Raw genomic sequence first — 18,869 nt, 5'->3', positions numbered from 1 at the left:
CTCGAAGCAAGGTATTTTGCTACATAAGATAATATAGAGCTATGCTATTTGGGTGAAAGGAAATACATATTGACCATTTCTGAAGTAGTTCAATATCCCTTTCCCCATCTGCTCTAGATGTTTAAACTTGCTTGGACCAATCGCATTTCCCAAATAGTTTCTTTGGACATTAAAATGACTGAATTCTCCAAGCAGAAAATGAACAGGATAGGATAGTAATAAACAGGCAGGATAGTAAGAATTACTTCTATTCAATTAAGTATATAATTTAAACACACAATTAAGCTATTTGTGTTTACGTGCTTAAATATTTACATTTTCTTACCCCATGCCATAATTGAAAATACCAGAAGGAAAGCAACCAATTTGAAACTGAATAACACAGGCATGGTGGTCTCAAGGAGAAGTGCATCTAGTCGAGGAGTGGTGGCAAAATTCATTTTTATATGTAATTTTGAGAGTAAACCTCTAGGTTTTCATTGAGTCTGTGCTGTACTAAGCTAAAATGATATGACCAAGAACAGTTACTGTGTGATGTTCTCACTGTTTCTAATATCAGCTCCTTATTTTAGCAAATGTCTGCAGCAGTGCCCAGACAGCCTGTTGGTAATATTAATGCATTTTTAAGGGACAGAACTAAATAATAATCACAACATTTGAAAGAAAAACAGAATGGTCCTCTAAGCTCTTGGGACTCAGTGTGTATTCCATGGGTCAGCAGCAGACATTATCTGGGGAGTGTGCTGTAAATGCAGACCTACTGAATCAGAAAGTCATTTGTCATTATCTCCAGGGGATTGGTATTTAAATTAGAAATGTTGTGTTTGAGGCTCTTTGAATAGGCTTTTGTTGGAGAATGAGAGGGCTACATGTTTTAAGAGATTAGTGTTGATTCTGTAGGCAGGGTTTTAGCATTACAGCAATGTGATAGACCAGCACTCAGGAAAAATACAAAAAAGAGAAAAAGGCCTCTTTGAGAACTCAGTCTCTGCGGCACGGGTGCTCAGAGGACTCATCCCTCCTGTGGCACAGCAGAGTTCCTGGAGCTGTGTGGGACACTTAAGTTTAAAGGCAAGAGTTTCAATATCAGCCAGGTGACATTAATGCTTTCTTGCAGATGCATAAATCCCCCTATGTTTATATGTATACATTTATGAAATAATAACCACTTTCAGATGGTCAATCCTTCAGCACTTTATTAGATGAAGACAAAATGATTAGACCTAAAAACAGCCTAACTCCTTTTTTTTTATTGTTGTTCTTTTATAGTTGTCTGAATTTTACACCCTCACATTGCTCTCTCCTGCCCCCCACACCCCCACTCCACAGTCAATCCCTACCCTGTTGTCCATGTCCATGGGTCATTTATCTGTTCCTTGACTAGACCCTTTGCCTTTGTTACCCCATTCTCCCCCTCCCTCCTGGTCACTGTCAGTCTGTTCCTTGTTTCCATGCCTCTGGTTCTATTTTGCTTGTTTGTTTTGTTCACTAGGTTCCTGTTATTGGTGAGATCACAGCCTAACTTTTTAATCACACAAAAAACATCTTCCCACAGTCAGGACACAGAGTGAAAAGACTTGGAGAGATGCAAACTGAATGGTGTACTAGGGTCCAAATCTCATTTTCTAATTTCCAAAGTGCAATCCTGGCACAAGCTCTGGACATCCTTAGAACTCTGCCAGTAATACTCTGTGGGAGGAGAAAACACTTCTCATTTCAAGTCTCTGGCAGGCAGGACCCCTCTGCTTTGTTTTAAGATTAATTTCCTCACTAAATCTTTGTGCTTTTTGTTCTAAAAAGTCTTTATAGGAAGAACAGACAGATCTGGATGATTCAGATGGGCTAGGCCAGGTGATGTCATACTGTGGATGGAGTACCAGCTAGGCTTGGGTAGGAGGAGGAGCTTTCCCTCATATCCTCTCTTGGGTTTCTTTGTCTCCTGCCTGTAGCAGCTACTTTCATGACCTTAGTTGGCTCATCAGTATGACTCTACTTATAAATGAGTCTTTAAAGTGGTACCTCAGTCACTAGTTCTTGTCATACTTCCTAAAGTTGTGACATGACTTTGTCTTGTTTTTCCAGTGCTATGATGATGCTTATGAGAGTATTTATAACTTTAGGTCTGGCACCATTCCCTGCGTGGCAGCTGACTTTTACCCTGTGCATCATTGACTTTCCCTTGGAAAGCCCACTAGCCACAAGGCAATATCACCCTCCACCTTTCCCTGAATGTTTTTCAGCACCTGAGGCACTGTCACCTGTGCACCCTGTTATTTTGTAAGTCAATCTTGAACCCCAAGAATAGGTGAGAATAGAGGTATCAGGGAGCTGAACCTTATTCTGACTGAGGAAAGCACCCAATGAGAAGCAGGATCCGGGCTGAGAGCTTGTGATTGAACTTTATTGATCATACATACTCAATATAAGAAAACATTTTTTATAAGTTGAAAAGGTTGGGTATTGGTAATTTCATGTGCTTCACCCTAATACTTGTACTATTCCTCACTGTAATGAGTTTATACAGTCTCTAAATATTTTTAATAAGAAATACTTCCATGAGGAGAGTATTGTAACAAATAGGGTAGTGCTAAGTAACATGCACATTATTATTGCTGTTATCAATTAGACTGTAGTTAGGGCAAAGGGTAAACCTAGGGCAACCTAGATAAAACTTGGCATTAACAGGTCACTTTCCTGTTGTCCCCTTCTTAGTGATGGGCACGTGACTCAGCACAGAGGCTGTGAGAGACCTTTCATTGTTGACATCATGATATGAAGGCTGGTGGTATAGGCCCCCTGCCTGGAGTGCCATCACTTAGCCATGTGTTTGCTCCAGCTGACCTAGTCATTTACCCTGGGGATAGATAATTATTAGGTGTCATATGATTTACTTGTCAATCAGCTATTTCCACTGTTTTGGGGATTTTCACTTCAGATGGCACCAAAGGCTATGTGGCAAAAATGGTAAGTGTACATGTACATGGGTTTTTGGAAAGTAGAAAAAAACTGAGTGATACTTATTAAACTTTTTAAAAATCCTGTTTTATACTTTACATCATCCAGACTGCCATGTTCTTAAAAGATGCTCAATAAAAATATAAGCTACAGTGTGTGATATAGTAGTCTAATGGCCTTGACTTTTCAGTTCCCTTAATTGGGTTTGAATCCTAGTTCTGTCACTGAATGATTGTGTAGGTTTCAGCAAGTTAGCCTCTCTGTGATTCAGTTTTTTCTTCCATGAAATGGAGATGGATGAGATCATACTTGCAAATTCCAATGCTGGTTATATAAAGAGTATGGTGTGTGTTGACTATTATTATTATTATTAAACAAATGACTTTTAGTACAGGGAAGGAGTTTTAAAGTCTTTTATGAAGCAGCAGCAAGATTCTAAAAACCAACAAAATGTCCAAACTCCAGAAAGAATACATTTTTTCCTTGTATTAAAATGGTATAGCATTGGTTCTTGTGTAGGTCATAGGCCAGCTAAAATCTCTTGGTCTCACAAGGATAATTGTTGTAATTGTTCCTGCTCTACACCATTTTCCCCTTGGTATTTGACATAACTTTGCCAGCTGTGTAAAGTGGCTGATGTAGTAATTTCTGTCTCTAATTACTGATGGCTGTGGCATTGGTAATGATCATTAAGGTCAATCAACAAGATAACATGACTGGTACATCTAGGAAACAGTATTTATGCATTTTGCTCACAATGAATAAAAAATGAATTTACAGGTATTTTGATGTTATGTTGCTATGTGGCATTTTAGAATTAACAGTATGTAGTCACAGGAAAGTGTTCTAAATGACCAGCTTCTTTGAATACTGAACATCACAAGAATTCAGAGGAGCCCTAAGCATCTCTATTAGTCATTTTCAAAAGATTTCTGGGAGGAAGCTTGGCATCTCAACACTGCATGGTTTTTCTTGCTGCTTTAAAAACTGCATTTAAATAGACCCCAAAGCAACTGAACTTTCATAAAAAAAAAAATTCAGCTTTAGAGCAAAGAAAAGGCCTTTTCAATAAAAGTGATAAAAATAACTTAAAATTTCAGGCTGCTCTCTTCTGAAAAACTCAAAAGCCTTTTTTACATGATTTAGTGACTGGATATTTTTAATCAAGGGGTGTTTCTTTTCTTGGAGAGCACTTGGTTGATAAAGTTTCTAGAAGTTAAATGTATTTCTGAATATCTTTCTCATCTTTTGTTGTGTTTTCCAGTTCAACACATTTCAACTTAACTTATTATAGACAACTATTCCTTTAAAAAAATATCCGGCCCTGACCAGATTTACTCAGTTGGCTGGAGCATCATCCCATGACCAAAAATGGTTGTGGGTTCAATCCCTGATAGGGCTCATAGGGGAGGCAGCCAATCAAGAGTTCTTTCTCACATTGATGTTTCTCTCTCTCTCTCTCTCTCTCTCTCTCTCTCTCTCTCTCTCTCTCTCTCTCTCTCGTTCTCTCTCTAAAATCAATAAACACGTCCTTGGGTGAGGATTAAAAAGAAAATCCATGTGAAAGCTGAGCCACCTTGTTTCTTTATTTTTCAGTTTCTCTGATTAGCATTTTGTTCCCAAGTCCTTACTTCTTTTTTTTTTAATTTTATTTTTTGGTTTTTCTATTACAGTTGTCCCATTTTTCCCCATTGCTCCCCCCACCCAGTCCACCCCTTCTCCCACAATCATATTCCTCCCCGTTGTCCATGTCCATGAGTCATTTATACACGTTCCTTGACTAGACCCTTCCCTTACTTATCCCCCTTCTCTCCCTCCGCCCTACCTCTTATTGACTGTTATTCTGCTCCTTGTTCTATTTTCTGGTTCAGTTACTCCCAACTTCATTGTTACATTTTATTTGGGGTTGTCCCAGCTGAGGCTGATAACTAACTGCTGACACTCTCTGGCTCTGTGCCCCAGTTACTAGCCTTTCTTTTTATAGTGTCATGTTTCATTACCTAGTGTTCAGAACGCTGGGTTTGGCTCTTCCAAGAAGTTGAAATTTTATTTCTTCCTACTGTGTGGTGATTAATTCTTTTATCTGTGTTCTTGTTCCTCTGTCTGTCCTGCACCTATATTTGTTTATGGTGTTAGGGCCCTGCATTCTCAGCTTCTTAATGATTTTTTTTCTTCCTATTGTTTTTAAATCTTTCTTTAATTTATCCTCATTATTCAAAATTTCCAACTCTGCTTCAGTTATATACTATAAAAACAAGTATTTATAGTTTCAGAATCTTTATTTTTTCTTATTATAAAACAATATATGTTCCTTGTAAAATGAATAAACATTCCAAATGTAATTCTACCTCAGTAATATTAACACTCTCCATTTCTCTCTGTTTTGTTTTTGACTTTAAAGAAGAGTTAAAATTGTGATCATACCTAACCACATTGAAGTTTAAGAACAATCAGAACCAAAAATCACAGTGCATTGGGCATGACACACCAAATATTTATAGATTTTTATTGTTTTAAAACATATCATTTTGTGAACATTTTCCCAGGTCTTATTTCTTTAAAAAATATTCTCCAATAACTGCATGAGTTTATTCTTTGAACGCATCTGAGGGTTTAGTACTCTTAAGTGCTCATAAAACTTTAGCCATTGAATGACGTTTTTTGTTGCCTGTGATTTCAAAGGAAAGAATATAATAGTCGACCATGGTCCCTATTACTAATAGAATGACCATGTAGTGACCTTTGTTATATGTGCTGCTGAAGTAAGCACAACCACCTTTGGGACATGTGTTTTAGTCAGCGTTCTCCAGAACAGAAGCAATAGAATATATATAGTAATTAATTTATTTATTTAAAAGAAATTGGCTTGTGTAATTGTGGAGCCAGGCAAGTCTTAAATTTGTAGGGTAGACCTGCAGGCTAAAAGCAGGCAGGGCTTGTATGCCACAAGTCTTGAGGTGAGGGAATGGAGTTCTGTCCAAAAGAAGTCATTTAATGTAGGGAACCACTCCTCATGGTTTAGGGAATTGTAGCCCTGGCCTGAGCATGACTGCTGCCGGCACTCCGGCTGTGCCTGTCTTTAAGTCTCAACATAAGGCTGTGTGTGAAACATGACTGAAAACCACTCAGAGGGTTGCCAGGGGAATTAGATTTAAAGAATGCTTATTATGCTTTAGGACATGCTCTGCTTTCTTTATCTATAATATAACATAAACAATCTCTAGCAAGGAATGTATGAAACCTTGCACCTAATGCCAGCGTGACATCAAGATGTTTGATAGACCCTGACACAAACGGGTCACTGTACCCTCTGTGCTAGTACAGGTAATCTGTTACTGTCAACTGTAATCCTAATGCCTCCAAGTTATTGATGATTCATGAATCTTGACCTCATATCTCTCATGTGTATCCTCCTTAATAAAAGACATGAGGGAAGAAGTTCTAATTGCTGTTCTCCGCTAGAGAGGCAGCCACCTTCCTTCTCCCAGACATAATGAAATGTCCTGGGTAAAAGTGTGTTCATCAGACATAATAAAGTGTCCTGGATAAAAGTTTGTTCTGCCGTGGTCACAAATACCTTGCTGGACATAGTAGCTTCCCACCAAGCCTAAGGTGTGTGAAGCACATCCACCTCAATTTAACAATCTCTTAAATAATTGTTTTCTTTTATTGTCTGCAACCAAAGTCAAGTGCTCCTTCATAGTTCTATTACTAAACCAGTGTCAATTCAAATAGATTCCATTTCTCAATGAGTCTTATGTTCAAAGGCCAAAATGCCATATAAAAATCAATCAACATTAATCATTATCAAACTTTTAAGGAATAGGTTAATTCTTGTCCTATTAAAAGTCTTTAACAGCATAAAAAGATGAAATCTTAATTTATTTTACAGACCTGCAACTATAGCTTTAGTGTTCAAGAAGCCATTGACAATGCCCACGTCTTTACTGCTATCATTAGGGTTGGAAGGATATCAAACTCTGTAAATCCTTACTGCTTTGAACAATATATCAAAGAAAGAAAACTTCAGAATAATCTATCTTATAAAATGCATAAAAAAACTTTTGTATAAATATTAGCAAGTTGAGTTCAGGGCTTACCTGCTTAGGTGGTATTACAGAGAAAACAGAATTGGGATGAGATTTGTCTGGGCAGGTTAAAAAAGTGGAAGATGGATAAGAAAGTTTAGGGTTGTCCAAGAGTTGGATGGAACTGCTATACCATGAAGTCTAAATTGCAGAGAGAGGGAAGTAAAAGAGGCAGGGCTGCTGGATGGAGAGAAGACAAAGCATCTATGAGTCAACAGCTGTGTTGACAACACCAGGGTGGAATCAAGGGTGAGGTTCCAGGTAGAATGCACTTCATAGGGCAGGGGTCTTCACCAGAATGTGAAGGGAAATGGTCTAGAAGACAATAACCTCACCTACTGACTTGAGGAATAAAACAATGATAGTTATAATGATGGAAATTTAATAGCTACCATATCTGGAACCTTATTGGGCTCCAAGCTAAGGGCTGAGTATTTTGTATATCCTAGGTAATATATCAGGGGTGTGAGAGCAGCTTCTTGGGACTATAGGAGAACTTGTGCCTTCAGAGGGAGAGCTAGTGACAGTTAAGCTGAGACAGGCAGTGGGAGGATGTTCCAAGAGAGGTCTGAAGACATAGGGAAATTTGTATATAATGGAAAGTACATGACAGTAAAGTGTCAGGGTTTGGGAGGAAGCGGGTGGAGCAGGAGGGACAGTCATATAACCTGTGCAGTGAAGGAGGGAAAACAAGTTGTGGACAGGGAGTCAGACAGAATTCTTGTTGGATTAAAAAAAAAAGTGAAAGATCAAGTCTAAATCAGTGAAAGAAATCTAGATGCAGTAATGGAAAGAAGCCAGAAAGCAGAGCAGGAGCTGCTTAGAGAATCTCTTCACTTGGGCCTCTTCCTGGTGCCATCAAAGGGAGAGCAAAGAGTAGGGGCTGGAGCTTACAAATGACATTCAGGACACAAAGACAGCTGGCTTTCTTTCTGTTTCTCCAGAGAGTTGGAATCACTGAATATATATTTTCAGTCTCTCAGGAGGATAAGGCTTCTGGAAGTTCTTTAGCTATTTTATCTTTTTATGTTACCAACAAATATGTATTGAGTGCCTACTATGAGCTCTGTTAGGTGCCACAGGGATACAAAGATATAGAAAACAGGTCCGATGCCCTCAAGAAACTTGGGGTCTAGTTGAGAAGAAAGATCATGCATGACAAGTCAAAAATACAAGAAGTTAGTGGTAAGACACAACAAAGTCATAATTAAGTACATGACATTTGGGAAATAAACAGTATGGATAAACAGGCGTTTGAGTTCAGAGAAGGGAGTAGACCTGACTGGTATGGGAAGGTGTTAGAGGGATGAAAAGTATCTTGCACAAGCTTTGGGATAGCATTTGGACAAGTCAAGAGCAAAGTGCATTCCAGGCCTGAATAAGATATCTGCTAAGTTGGAGAGCAGGCAGCAGAGGGCTCATGCCAAAGGGACTGTAGAAAGGGATTTGAGCAGCAGGAAGCAGAACCAGAGTAAGGAGGCCCTGGAATGTCAAAATGAAGACCCAAAAAAGGGTTTGTCTTGTGACACTGAGAAGCCAGGAGGATGTGTCTTCAGTCTCCATAATTGATGTCTCCTGAGAGAATGGTTCTGTAAAAACAGTTCCATGAGGTTCACTCTAGAGTGCCCACAAATATTCAATAAATAAGAGTATTTGACTCAGGAACAGACACTAGGTTTTTTAAGGTGAGAGTCTGGCAGTTCCTGGCAATTGCAACCTTTTGCAAGTTGGGATGTAAGGATAAAAAATATATATATAAAAAGAAGCATAATGAAAGGGATGCCTAACTTAGATGTGTTTAAGTATGTTTACCACTTGGTTTTAGAATAGACCTGACAGGGGGTTAGTGATTCACAAGAAGAGGCTGAACAGGGTCAACTCTGACAGCTGAAAGGGGTGGATTGCCAGGTTTCATGGATCTGATTTTTATCAGTTCTCATGGTTGGAGGATGGGCAGGCCTAGTGCACCTGACTTCATGTTCAGCATGAGACCATACAAGTATGTTAAACCAACCTGGGAATGATGAAATCCTTCTTTTGCACACACCCAATTTGCATTTGCAAACACATAGCCATAGAGATAAAGAATTATTATGTGCATATGTGTGTGGTAAAACACAGATATGCAGCAATAATTAATGCTGGACTTCACCATGGAGTGCACAAATAAAGGCAAGTCGCTTACAAGCAAAGGAATGTTTGGTAAAGGTAAAATGTCCATTTAAGTCACAGATAGCTTAATTTTTAAGATTAATTACAGGAAAAACACATGCATAAATCCTCACACATCCTTCTTAAATTTCTTAAGGTCTTTTATGTTGTCACCATATTTCTATATCTATGTTCTGGTCATGACATTCTTAGTATGCTGAATTCTAAAGAATGGTGAAAATTATGTATCCAGAGCAAAAGTCTTAAAATCCCACCCTACTTCTACATACTGTCAGGAGAGTTAGATCCTCTCTTTATTCTATTACTTTTAGCACCAAAGTCAATGTGTATTTTAATTCATTGTGACACTCTCAGCTAATAGTCAAATAAGTCAATTCTGGATGAGAAAATATGTAAAATTGGAGGAAATAATCTGTAGATATGGAAAAGGGGGGTGGATAAACTGATCAAAGTTACTTATTTAGTTGTCTTTTCTCCTCCTATGGGTGAAATAAAAGTACATCTCAGCTCTGTGCTGTTTCAAAAGATTCTGAATTTTTAATCAATGTAGAATTTTTAAACCTCCGTTGAGCTCTAATCAATAAGGTTCCTGACTATCATAGTCAATTTCAGACACATTCTATGGAAATGGACATGTAAATGGGAGGGTCATATCTCTTCAGCATCTTCATCCTTACTCTGGAATGTTGGCTGCATCACCAACATGGAGAAACCAGTTTGTAAGCATCCTACAGAGCTATTCTCAGTTCTTGGAGAAGAGGTATCTAAGGAAGCAGCAAATTCTCACATTGCCCAGTCTTTTCACTTGATGAGACCCAGGGAATTAACAGCAGACCACCAAAGGATGAATTCATTACTAGCACCATATCCCAGACCACTCAAAAGAGTTTGTGAACTGAGGTTTAGATTTCTGTCAACAGGTTAGGTTTTAACAATAAGAAGCTTCTATCAGGCAACTTGCAGATGACCAGACTGAATGTAGTTGCCCCTGAGCTCCATTTCTAGCCACACAGTGGCAGTGATTCCTGATGGATGTAAAACCATAGTACACAGACCTCACCATCTGAGACAGGCAGCACTGTGGGCAAGGAAATGGCACAACCAATTTTAACAATTTTAGTTTAACACAAAGAATGAGCAAAATGTCTGAAGAGGTGGAGGATGGGAACACTGGAGGCTTTGGGGAGAGAGGAGATGAGCTCTCAGAGACAGCCTGGGATGGTATATTTACTTATTTAAGGGTGAAAAGACTGTCTCTCTTCTGGGAAATGAATCACAGTTTGGAAGGAGAGGTGGGAATTTTGAGATGTTGGATCAGAAGGAAAGAGTTTAATGAACTATGGTGGTGGACATGAAGAGATGTTCCAGGAAAATGTTCCAGGCAAAGAACTCCATCCAACAAATGCTCACCCAGTAGAACTGTTAGAGTTGAAACATTGCTCAATCCTTGGTGTGTCAGAACACATCATACCCTTGGTTTGAAAAGGCCACTTTCATGTATTTCCTTCCTGAATTTCAGGAAGTCACATGGCTGACCTGCCCTCCCCTATCCCTTTCTAGAAATCCCATTTCCCCATTCTTCAGCCATACTGGGTCATTTCACAAATCTAGACACACAGTGCTTTCTCTGCACATGCTCTTGAGGGTGAAATTTCCTCTCTTGAAACACCTTTGTTTTGGGTCATTTTGAATGCTTATCAAATGCCAACTCCTTTGCAAAGATTCCCCTGATCCTTCTGATAATTTTTTCTTCCTCTGGACACATATGGCTTTTTCCACTTATGATGGAATTCAACCTCTTTCATCATATATTAAAGTGATCTTTCCAGTAGATTATTAAACTTTATGAACACATGAATTTTTAATTTTAATTTTCTTTGGATCCTTGCCTGTATGTAGCACAGCTCTTGTATACAGAATGTGCACAATAACTTTTGTATACAGAATGTGCACAATAAATATTAATTGAATTAAATTGAATCAATATTTGTTGAATGACAGTGAACCAATGCTGTGGAAATGGCTCCCTCTCTGTGGGAATCCCTTTACTGAAAAGTGGAACCAGTATTCCATAAAGCATGGAATTATGGAGGCTGGATAAGAAGTGAGAATGGATATTTTGGTATTAGGATCATAGAATATGGTGCTAAGGGAATTCACAACACTGTATCTCAGGGTAAAGCCAGATTTGAGAAGGAAACACACAGTCCAAAAGGAATATTGACTGAAGATGCAGCAATCAACCAACAGTTCACCAAGATAGAGTAAGCTGGCTGGGCAGAGGAATAGCTAGGATGTGCAGCTGAAGAGTCCTTCTGCAGTTACAGGAGTAAAAATATTGGAACCTGGCTGAAGGATTAAGTAAAATAAGCTCTTCATGACACTCTTTTTTTATTGTGTCAGAAGATTTCAAAGAGTGTTTGCCATTGTCTTAGTTCAGATATTATCAACATAGCGTGATAGAAGTTCTCAGTAGCTAGTTTGTGGTGGATCATTTTAATAACCCAGTTGAAATCACTTTTTCTTAAGCTTCTTTTAATGGTTAGTCTTTAAAGTGTTCTTCCAATGACTTGCTATCTGTATCTTGCGTCAACCCCGTGAACAAGGTGAGGTGAGTGGCTTTCTTGAACCTAGGTTCAATTGAGTAGGCTGGACATACCATAGATGAGTCTTCCTATCAGAGATGGATGTGGAGAGCAGGACCAATAAAATGACATTGGTCCAATCAAGATAGCATAAAGTATATAAAACAAAGTGGAATCACTCATGTGAACTAAAATGGCTGTCAGTCAGCCATGGCACTTTGATTCAAGAGGGAAACTACCTAAGTCATTCTAGACACATCTGGCAAGGGTACACACGTAAGATATCTACCCACATGGTCAGAGCAGACATGTCTGTCAAGGGGACACAGCTAAGATATCTGAACATGTGATCACAATAGACATGTCTGCAGAACAGGACCTCCACAGATAGGCTCCTGGGGAAATTCCACACTTGCCAGCAGGGGTGTCAATCAGAACAGCCATGTATCACCCATAGGTTCCTGGGAAAATTCCACATTTGGCATCAGGGGTGCCAAGGCATTTATAAAAAAGACCCAGAAGTTTGGAGTACACCACTTTCAAAGTATGACTGAAGCAGGTTTCAGACCACTACTGAAACAGCTGAGCTCCACATGCCAGAGTGCTGCTCCATGCCGTGCTGATCTCCCTTGACATCGACCACCAGAGGCTCTTCCCTGCTGGGCTGAGGACTTCGCTTGCCCTGCTGCCCACCTGGCTTTGGAGACCCTTCCTTGCAAGACGCTGACAACTCCCTTGCCCCCTGGACCTGCAGACTGAGACTCTGGGACGTGGCTTTGTTATCCCCTATTAATTGCTCTCTCTCTCTCTCTCTCTCTCTCTCTCTCTCTCTCTTTCTGTGTGTGTGTGTGTATGATTCTCTTAGATTGTTAGAGTGTGAGTAAAATATTAATGCATGTTGATGTTCTACTTTGAGTGAACCTGCATTCAATAAAAGCTGAGTGGATAGCATGGTTACTGTGTGTGATTCTTGTCTATTCCTTGTTGCTGGGTTGCTCAGCAGGCAGCACGCCAAGCAGCTGCCTGGTTGATGTGTGGAAAAAACCATATCATGAACACACACTTGTGACAACATAAGGCCTGAACTTACCTGGCCTCCTAGAATCTCCTTGTCATGGTATGTCCCCTTTGACTTTAATTTTTTTGATTCTGGATCTAGTGATTATGGTGAGGTATGGTGAAAAGAGTTCTGAAAGCAAACATAGTCCAGGTTATACTTTTTCACTGAAAAATTTTGTGTTTTAAAGTTAGTATCTCTGGGCTTCAGATACCTTGCTTTTAAAATGGGATAATAAAGCCAAGTAGGCTTATTTATAAAATCTTGAGGGTAGTGAACTTGACATGACAGGTTTCTGAGGTTCTCTTCTTTAATTAGTTAATTCGTGTTTCTTGAGCACTGCTTTTCAAGTGCCCAGGACTGAACAAGACATGGTTCTTCCCCAGAAGTGCCACACTCCATGCTTTGGGCTACTGATTCCAATTTGTCTTAAGGAATCATTGCTTTACTCAGTTCTAGCAAGTCTCTGCAATCTAGAGAAATATTGATAGCAAAATTGTAGGTACCTGTCTCATTATTTTATGTGTTCGTAATGATTTCTTATAATCCTTTGTATTTCTGTGGTATCAATTGTGATTTCTCCTCTTTCGTTTCTGATTTTATTTATTTGGGTCCTCTCTCTATTTTTCTTGATGAGCCTGGCTAAAGGCTTGTCAATTTTGTTTATGTTTTCAAAGAACCAGCTCCTACTTTTGTTGATCTTTTGAATTGTTAGTTTAGACTCTATGTCATTTAATTGTGCTCTGATCTTGATGATTTCCTTCCTTCTACTTGATCTGTGCTTTGCTTGTTGTTCTTCCTCTAGTTCTTGTTGCTGTAGGGTTAAATTTTTTATTAGATATTCTTCTAGCTTTTTTAGGTAGGCCTGTATTGCTATGAACTTTCCTCTTAGGACTGCTTTCGCTGTATCCCATAGGTTTTGGGTTGTTGTGTGTTCATTATCATTAGTTTCCAGAAACTTTTTGATTTCTTCCTTGATGTCATTGTTAACCCATTCATTATTTAATAGCATGTTATTCATTCTCCATGAGCTTGAATGTTTTTGTGTTTTTTCCTTGAGGTTGATTTCCAATTTTAAGCCATTGTGATCTGAGAAGATGCTTGATATAATTTCAATTTTCTTGAATTTGTTAAGGCTTGTTTTGTGTCCTACCATGTGGTCTATCTTTGAAAATGTTCCATGTGCACTTGAGAAGTATGTATATTTTGCTTCTTTGGGGTGAAAACTTCTATATATATCGCCTAAGTCCATTTGATCTAGAGTGTTGTTCAGTGCCTCAATATCTTTGGTGTTTCTTTGCTTCGAAGATCTGTCCATTGTTGACAATGGGGTGTTAAAGTCCCCTACTATGAGTGTGTTGTCTATATCTTTCTTGGAGTCTTTCAAAATTTTCCTTATATATTTGGGTGCTCCTAAGTTGGGTGCATATATATTTATAAGGGTTATATCTTCTTGATGGATTTTTCCCTTAAGTATTATGAAATGCTCTTCTTTGTCTCTTTTTATGGACTGCTGTGAAATCTGTTTTGTCTGATAAAAGTATTGCTACCCCGGCTTTTTTTTCATGCGCATTTGCTTGAAATACTTTTTTCCATCCCTTTACTTTCAGTCTGTGTAGATCTTTTGTTCTAAGGTGGGTCTCTTGTAGACAGCATATATGTGGGTCATTCTTTCTAATCCATTCAGCTACCCTATGTCTTTTAATTGGAGCATTTAATCCATTTACATTTAAGGTTATTACCGATAAGTACTTATTCATTGTCATTTTTCCCCTTTGTACTCGTGTTCTTCTCTGTCTCTCTCTGTTTCTTTATCTTCTTAGAGTAGACCCTTTAGCATCTCTTGCATTGCTGGTTTGGTGGAGATGTATTCTTTTAGCCTTCTTTTGTCTTGGAAGCTCCTCATTTCACCCTCCATTTTGAATGAGAGCTTTGCTGGGTAGAGTATTCTAGGTTGTATTCCTTTGTTTTTCATTGCTTGGAATATTTTTTGCGATTCCCTTCTGGCTTGTAGTGTTTCTGCTGAGAAATCTGATGATAGCCTTATTGGAGTACCCTTGTATGTTATTAGTTGTTTTTCTCTTGCTGCTTTTAGAATCCTCTCTTTGTCTTTGAATGTTGCCATTTTAATTATGATGTGTCTTGAGGTGGGCCTGTTGGGGTTCATCTTCATTGGGACCCTCTGTGCTTCCTGGACTTGCGTGACTCTTTCTCTCGTCATGTTAGGGAAGTTTCCTGTCATTAGTTTTTCAAAGAGGTTTTCTATCCCTTGCTCTTCTTCTTCTCCTTCTGGAATTCCTATGATACGGATATTATTATGTTTCATGTTGTCCTGCAGCTGTCTTAGAACCTCTTAAGTCTTGTTCAGTCTTTTTTCATTTTGTTGCACTGTCTGGGAGCTTTTGTGTACGTTGTCCTCCAGCTCGTTGATCCGATCTTCTGCTTCCTCTAGCGTGCTTTTAATTCCTTCTACTGTGTTCTTCAATTCAGAGATCGTATTCTTCATTTCCTCCTGGCTCTTATTGATAGCTTCTATGTCCTTTTTCATGCTCGTGTAATTCTCTGTGAGTTCCTTGTAGTTTTTCTGGAGTTCTTTGTAGTTTTCGCTGAGCTCATTCAGCTTCTCCATAATCCATGTTTTGAATTCCATATCTGATAGTTCACTCCCCTCTATTTCATTTAGCACTCTTTCTGGGGATTCTACCTTTCCTTTTGATGGGAGATTGTTTCTCTGTCTCCCCATTTTTGTGACTCCTATTGTTTGTTGGTGCTTCTTAGAATGATCTGCACTTCCTTAGAACCACATTTTCATCACCAGGTTCGATAATCAAAATACACAACCTTTGTCCTTTTGGGAAACTAATTCTCTGGAGTTTAGGGAAGGCCAAGGGGAACAATAAGACCGTTTGGCCTCCGGGTGAGGCTATGACTAGGTTCCACTAAGTCTCTGATAGCCTTTTGCTACTTATCTCCCTTCGAACTATATCCCATTCATTCCTTTTAGGGGTAGAAGGTGATGGCAGTATTTTCTGGAGAGTTTTCAGGCACCATACCTGTCCTGGTAAGTTGGCAGTGACCTCCATGGCTCTTAGGGGAAAGGGGGGCAGAATCAAGTCTCTTGTGTTTTAAGGAATGGAAGCCATTTACAAAATTGTTTTACAAAACCATTTTACAAAACCACATAATTTTCTTGAGAATAGTTATTCTTATCTTCCAGTCTCCTTTCATTCTGAAAGGCCCCTGAGACCATTTAATATGTGTCAGCCAGGCAGGTCAGAGGGAGCCGAGTCTCATCAGGGATGCAGGATCTCCCAATGCAACCTCCACATCTGAATACTTCTGGGACACTTGATAACTGGATCACCTCCTCCTCTTATTCTTATGCAGCACCCAATTCAGGTCAATCAGTCAGGAGGTAAATCAGCACTGTTCTCTCTCAGAGCTTCAAAACTGTTCAGAATAACTGAAGACACTCTGTGCTGCAGTTGTGCATGATGAAGCTTATATTGATGAAAAACACTCCCAAATTTTTATTTCAGACTCCAATTTTTAACTCTGTCTTTTCTTTTCCTCTCTTCTTTTTTCTTTTTGGAAAATAAAATAAAAAATTTAAGTACATGTAGGTAAGATGAAGAGGAGGGGTAAAGGTTTAGGTCTTTTGAAAGTGAAGTAAACTTTTTTTTAAATATTTATTTATTTATTTATTTATTTATTTATTTATTTTTGGTTTTTCAATTACAGTTGTCCATTTTTTCCCCCATTGCACTCCTCCACCGAGCCCACCCATTCTCCCACAATCATATCCCTCCCCGTTGTCTGTGTCCATGAGTAATTTATACATGTTCCTTTACTAAACCAATCCCTTTCTTATCCCCCTTCTCTCCCTCCCCCCTCCCTCCTATTGACTGCTATTCTGCTCTTTGTCCTATTTAGTTTGTTTGTGTTGTTCTTTAGTTTCCTGTATTAAGTGATATCATATGGTATTTTTCTTTCTTTGCCTGGCTTATTTCACTCGGCATAATTCTCTCTAGTTCCATCCATGTTGTTGCAAATGGCAGGAGTTCCTTCTTTCTTTCTGCTACATAGTATTCCATTGTGTAAATGTACCCACAGTTTGTTGATCCACTCATCTACAGATGGGCATTTAGGCTGTTTCCAGCACTTAGCTATGGTAAACAGTGCTGCTATGAACATAGGAGTGCATAAGTTCTTTTGAATTAGAATTTTAGGATTTTTCAGGTATAATCCTAGCAGTGGAATCTCTGGTTCAAAAGTCAGTTCCATTTTTAGTTTTTTGAGGTAATTCCATACTGTTTTCCATAGTGGCTGCACCAGTCTGCATTCCCACCAACAGTGCAATAGGGTTCCGGTTTCTCCACATCCTAGCCAGCACTTGTTGTTTGTTGATTTGTTGATGATGGCCATTCTGACTGATGTAAAATGGTATCTCATTGTGGTTTTTATTTGCATTTCCCTGATGGCTAATGATGTTGAGCATTTTTTCTTGTGTCTATGAACTTTTTGTATGTCCTCTTCAGAGAAGTGTTTGTTCAGGTCCTTTGCCCATTTTTTAATTGGGTTGTTTGTTTTCTTGATGTTGAGTCGTATAAGCTCTTTATATATTTTGGAGATCAGTCCCCTGTCTGTGATGTCATTGGCAAATATGTTTTCCCATATGGTTGGTTTCCTTTTCATCTTGCTGATGTTTTCTTTAGCTGAGCAGAAACTATTTACTTTGATGTAGTCCCATTTGTTTATTATTTCCTTTATTTCTCTTGCCTTAGGAGATGTATGCACAAGATATTGTTACTTGGGATATCTGAAATTATTCTGCCTATGTTTTACTCTAGGACTTTTATGGTGTCATGGCTTACATTTAAGTCTTTGATCCATCTTGACTTTATTCCTGTGTGTGGTGTAGGTTCGTGGTCTAGTTTCATTTTTTTGCAAGTCCCTGTCCAGTTCTCCCAGCACCATTTTTTAAAGAAGCTCTTCTCACTCCATTTTATGTTCCTTCCTCTTTTATCAAATATTAGTTGACCATAGAGGCCTGTGTTTATTTCTGGACTCTCTATTCTGTTCCACTGATCTATATGTCTGTTCTTATGTCAGTACCAGACTGTTTTGATCACAGTGGCTTTGTAGAATTGTTTGATATCTGGTATTGTGATTCCTCCTGCTGTGTTCTTCTGTCTCAAGATTTCTTTTGCTATTCAAGGTCTTTTTTGTTTCCATATGAATTTTTGGAGTATTTGTTCTAGGTTTGTGAAATATGTCATTGGTATTTTAATAGGGATTATATTGAATCTGTAAATTGCTTTGGGTAGTATGGCCATTTTGATGATATTGATTCTTCCCATCCAAGAACATGGTATTTGCTTCCATTTATTTGTATCTTCCTTAATTTCTTTCTTCAATGTTATGTAATTTTCAGAGTACAGGTCTTTTATCTCTTTGGATAAGTTTATGCCTAGGTACTTTGTTTTTCTTGTTGCTATAGTAAACGGTATCTTCTTTTTTGTCTCTGTCTCTGATATTTCATTGTTGGTGTACAGAAATGCCTTAGATTTCTGTATATTTATTTTGTACCCTGCTATTTTGTCAAATTCACTTATTATATTGAATAGTCTTTTAGTGGAGTTTATAGGGTTTTCTAGGTATACTATCATGTCATTTGCATATAATGATAGTTGTATTTCTTCCTTCCCAATTTGCATGCCTTTTATTTCTTTTTCTTGTCTGATTGCTGTGGCTAGGACTTCCAACACTATGTTGAATAGGACTGGAGAGAGTGGACAGCCTTGTCTAGTTCCTGATTTCAGGGGGAATGCTTTCAGATTTTGTCCATTGACTATAATGTTGGCTTCAGGTTTCTCATATATAGCCTTAATTATGTTAAGGTATGCTTCCTCTATTCCCGTTTTGCTGAGTGTTTTCATCATAAATGGGTGTTGTACTTTATCAAATGCTTTTTCTGCATCTATTGATATGATCATGTGATTTTTGTCTTTC

The sequence above is a fragment of the Furipterus horrens genome, unplaced genomic scaffold, assembly GCF_987537825.1.
Source record: "Furipterus horrens unplaced genomic scaffold, mFurHor1.1.pri manual_scaffold_4, whole genome shotgun sequence".
NCBI classification, from domain to species: domain Eukaryota; kingdom Metazoa; phylum Chordata; class Mammalia; order Chiroptera; family Furipteridae; genus Furipterus; species Furipterus horrens.
The sequence above is the reverse complement of the archived record's forward strand: the minus strand, read 5'-3'. Positions refer to the sequence as shown.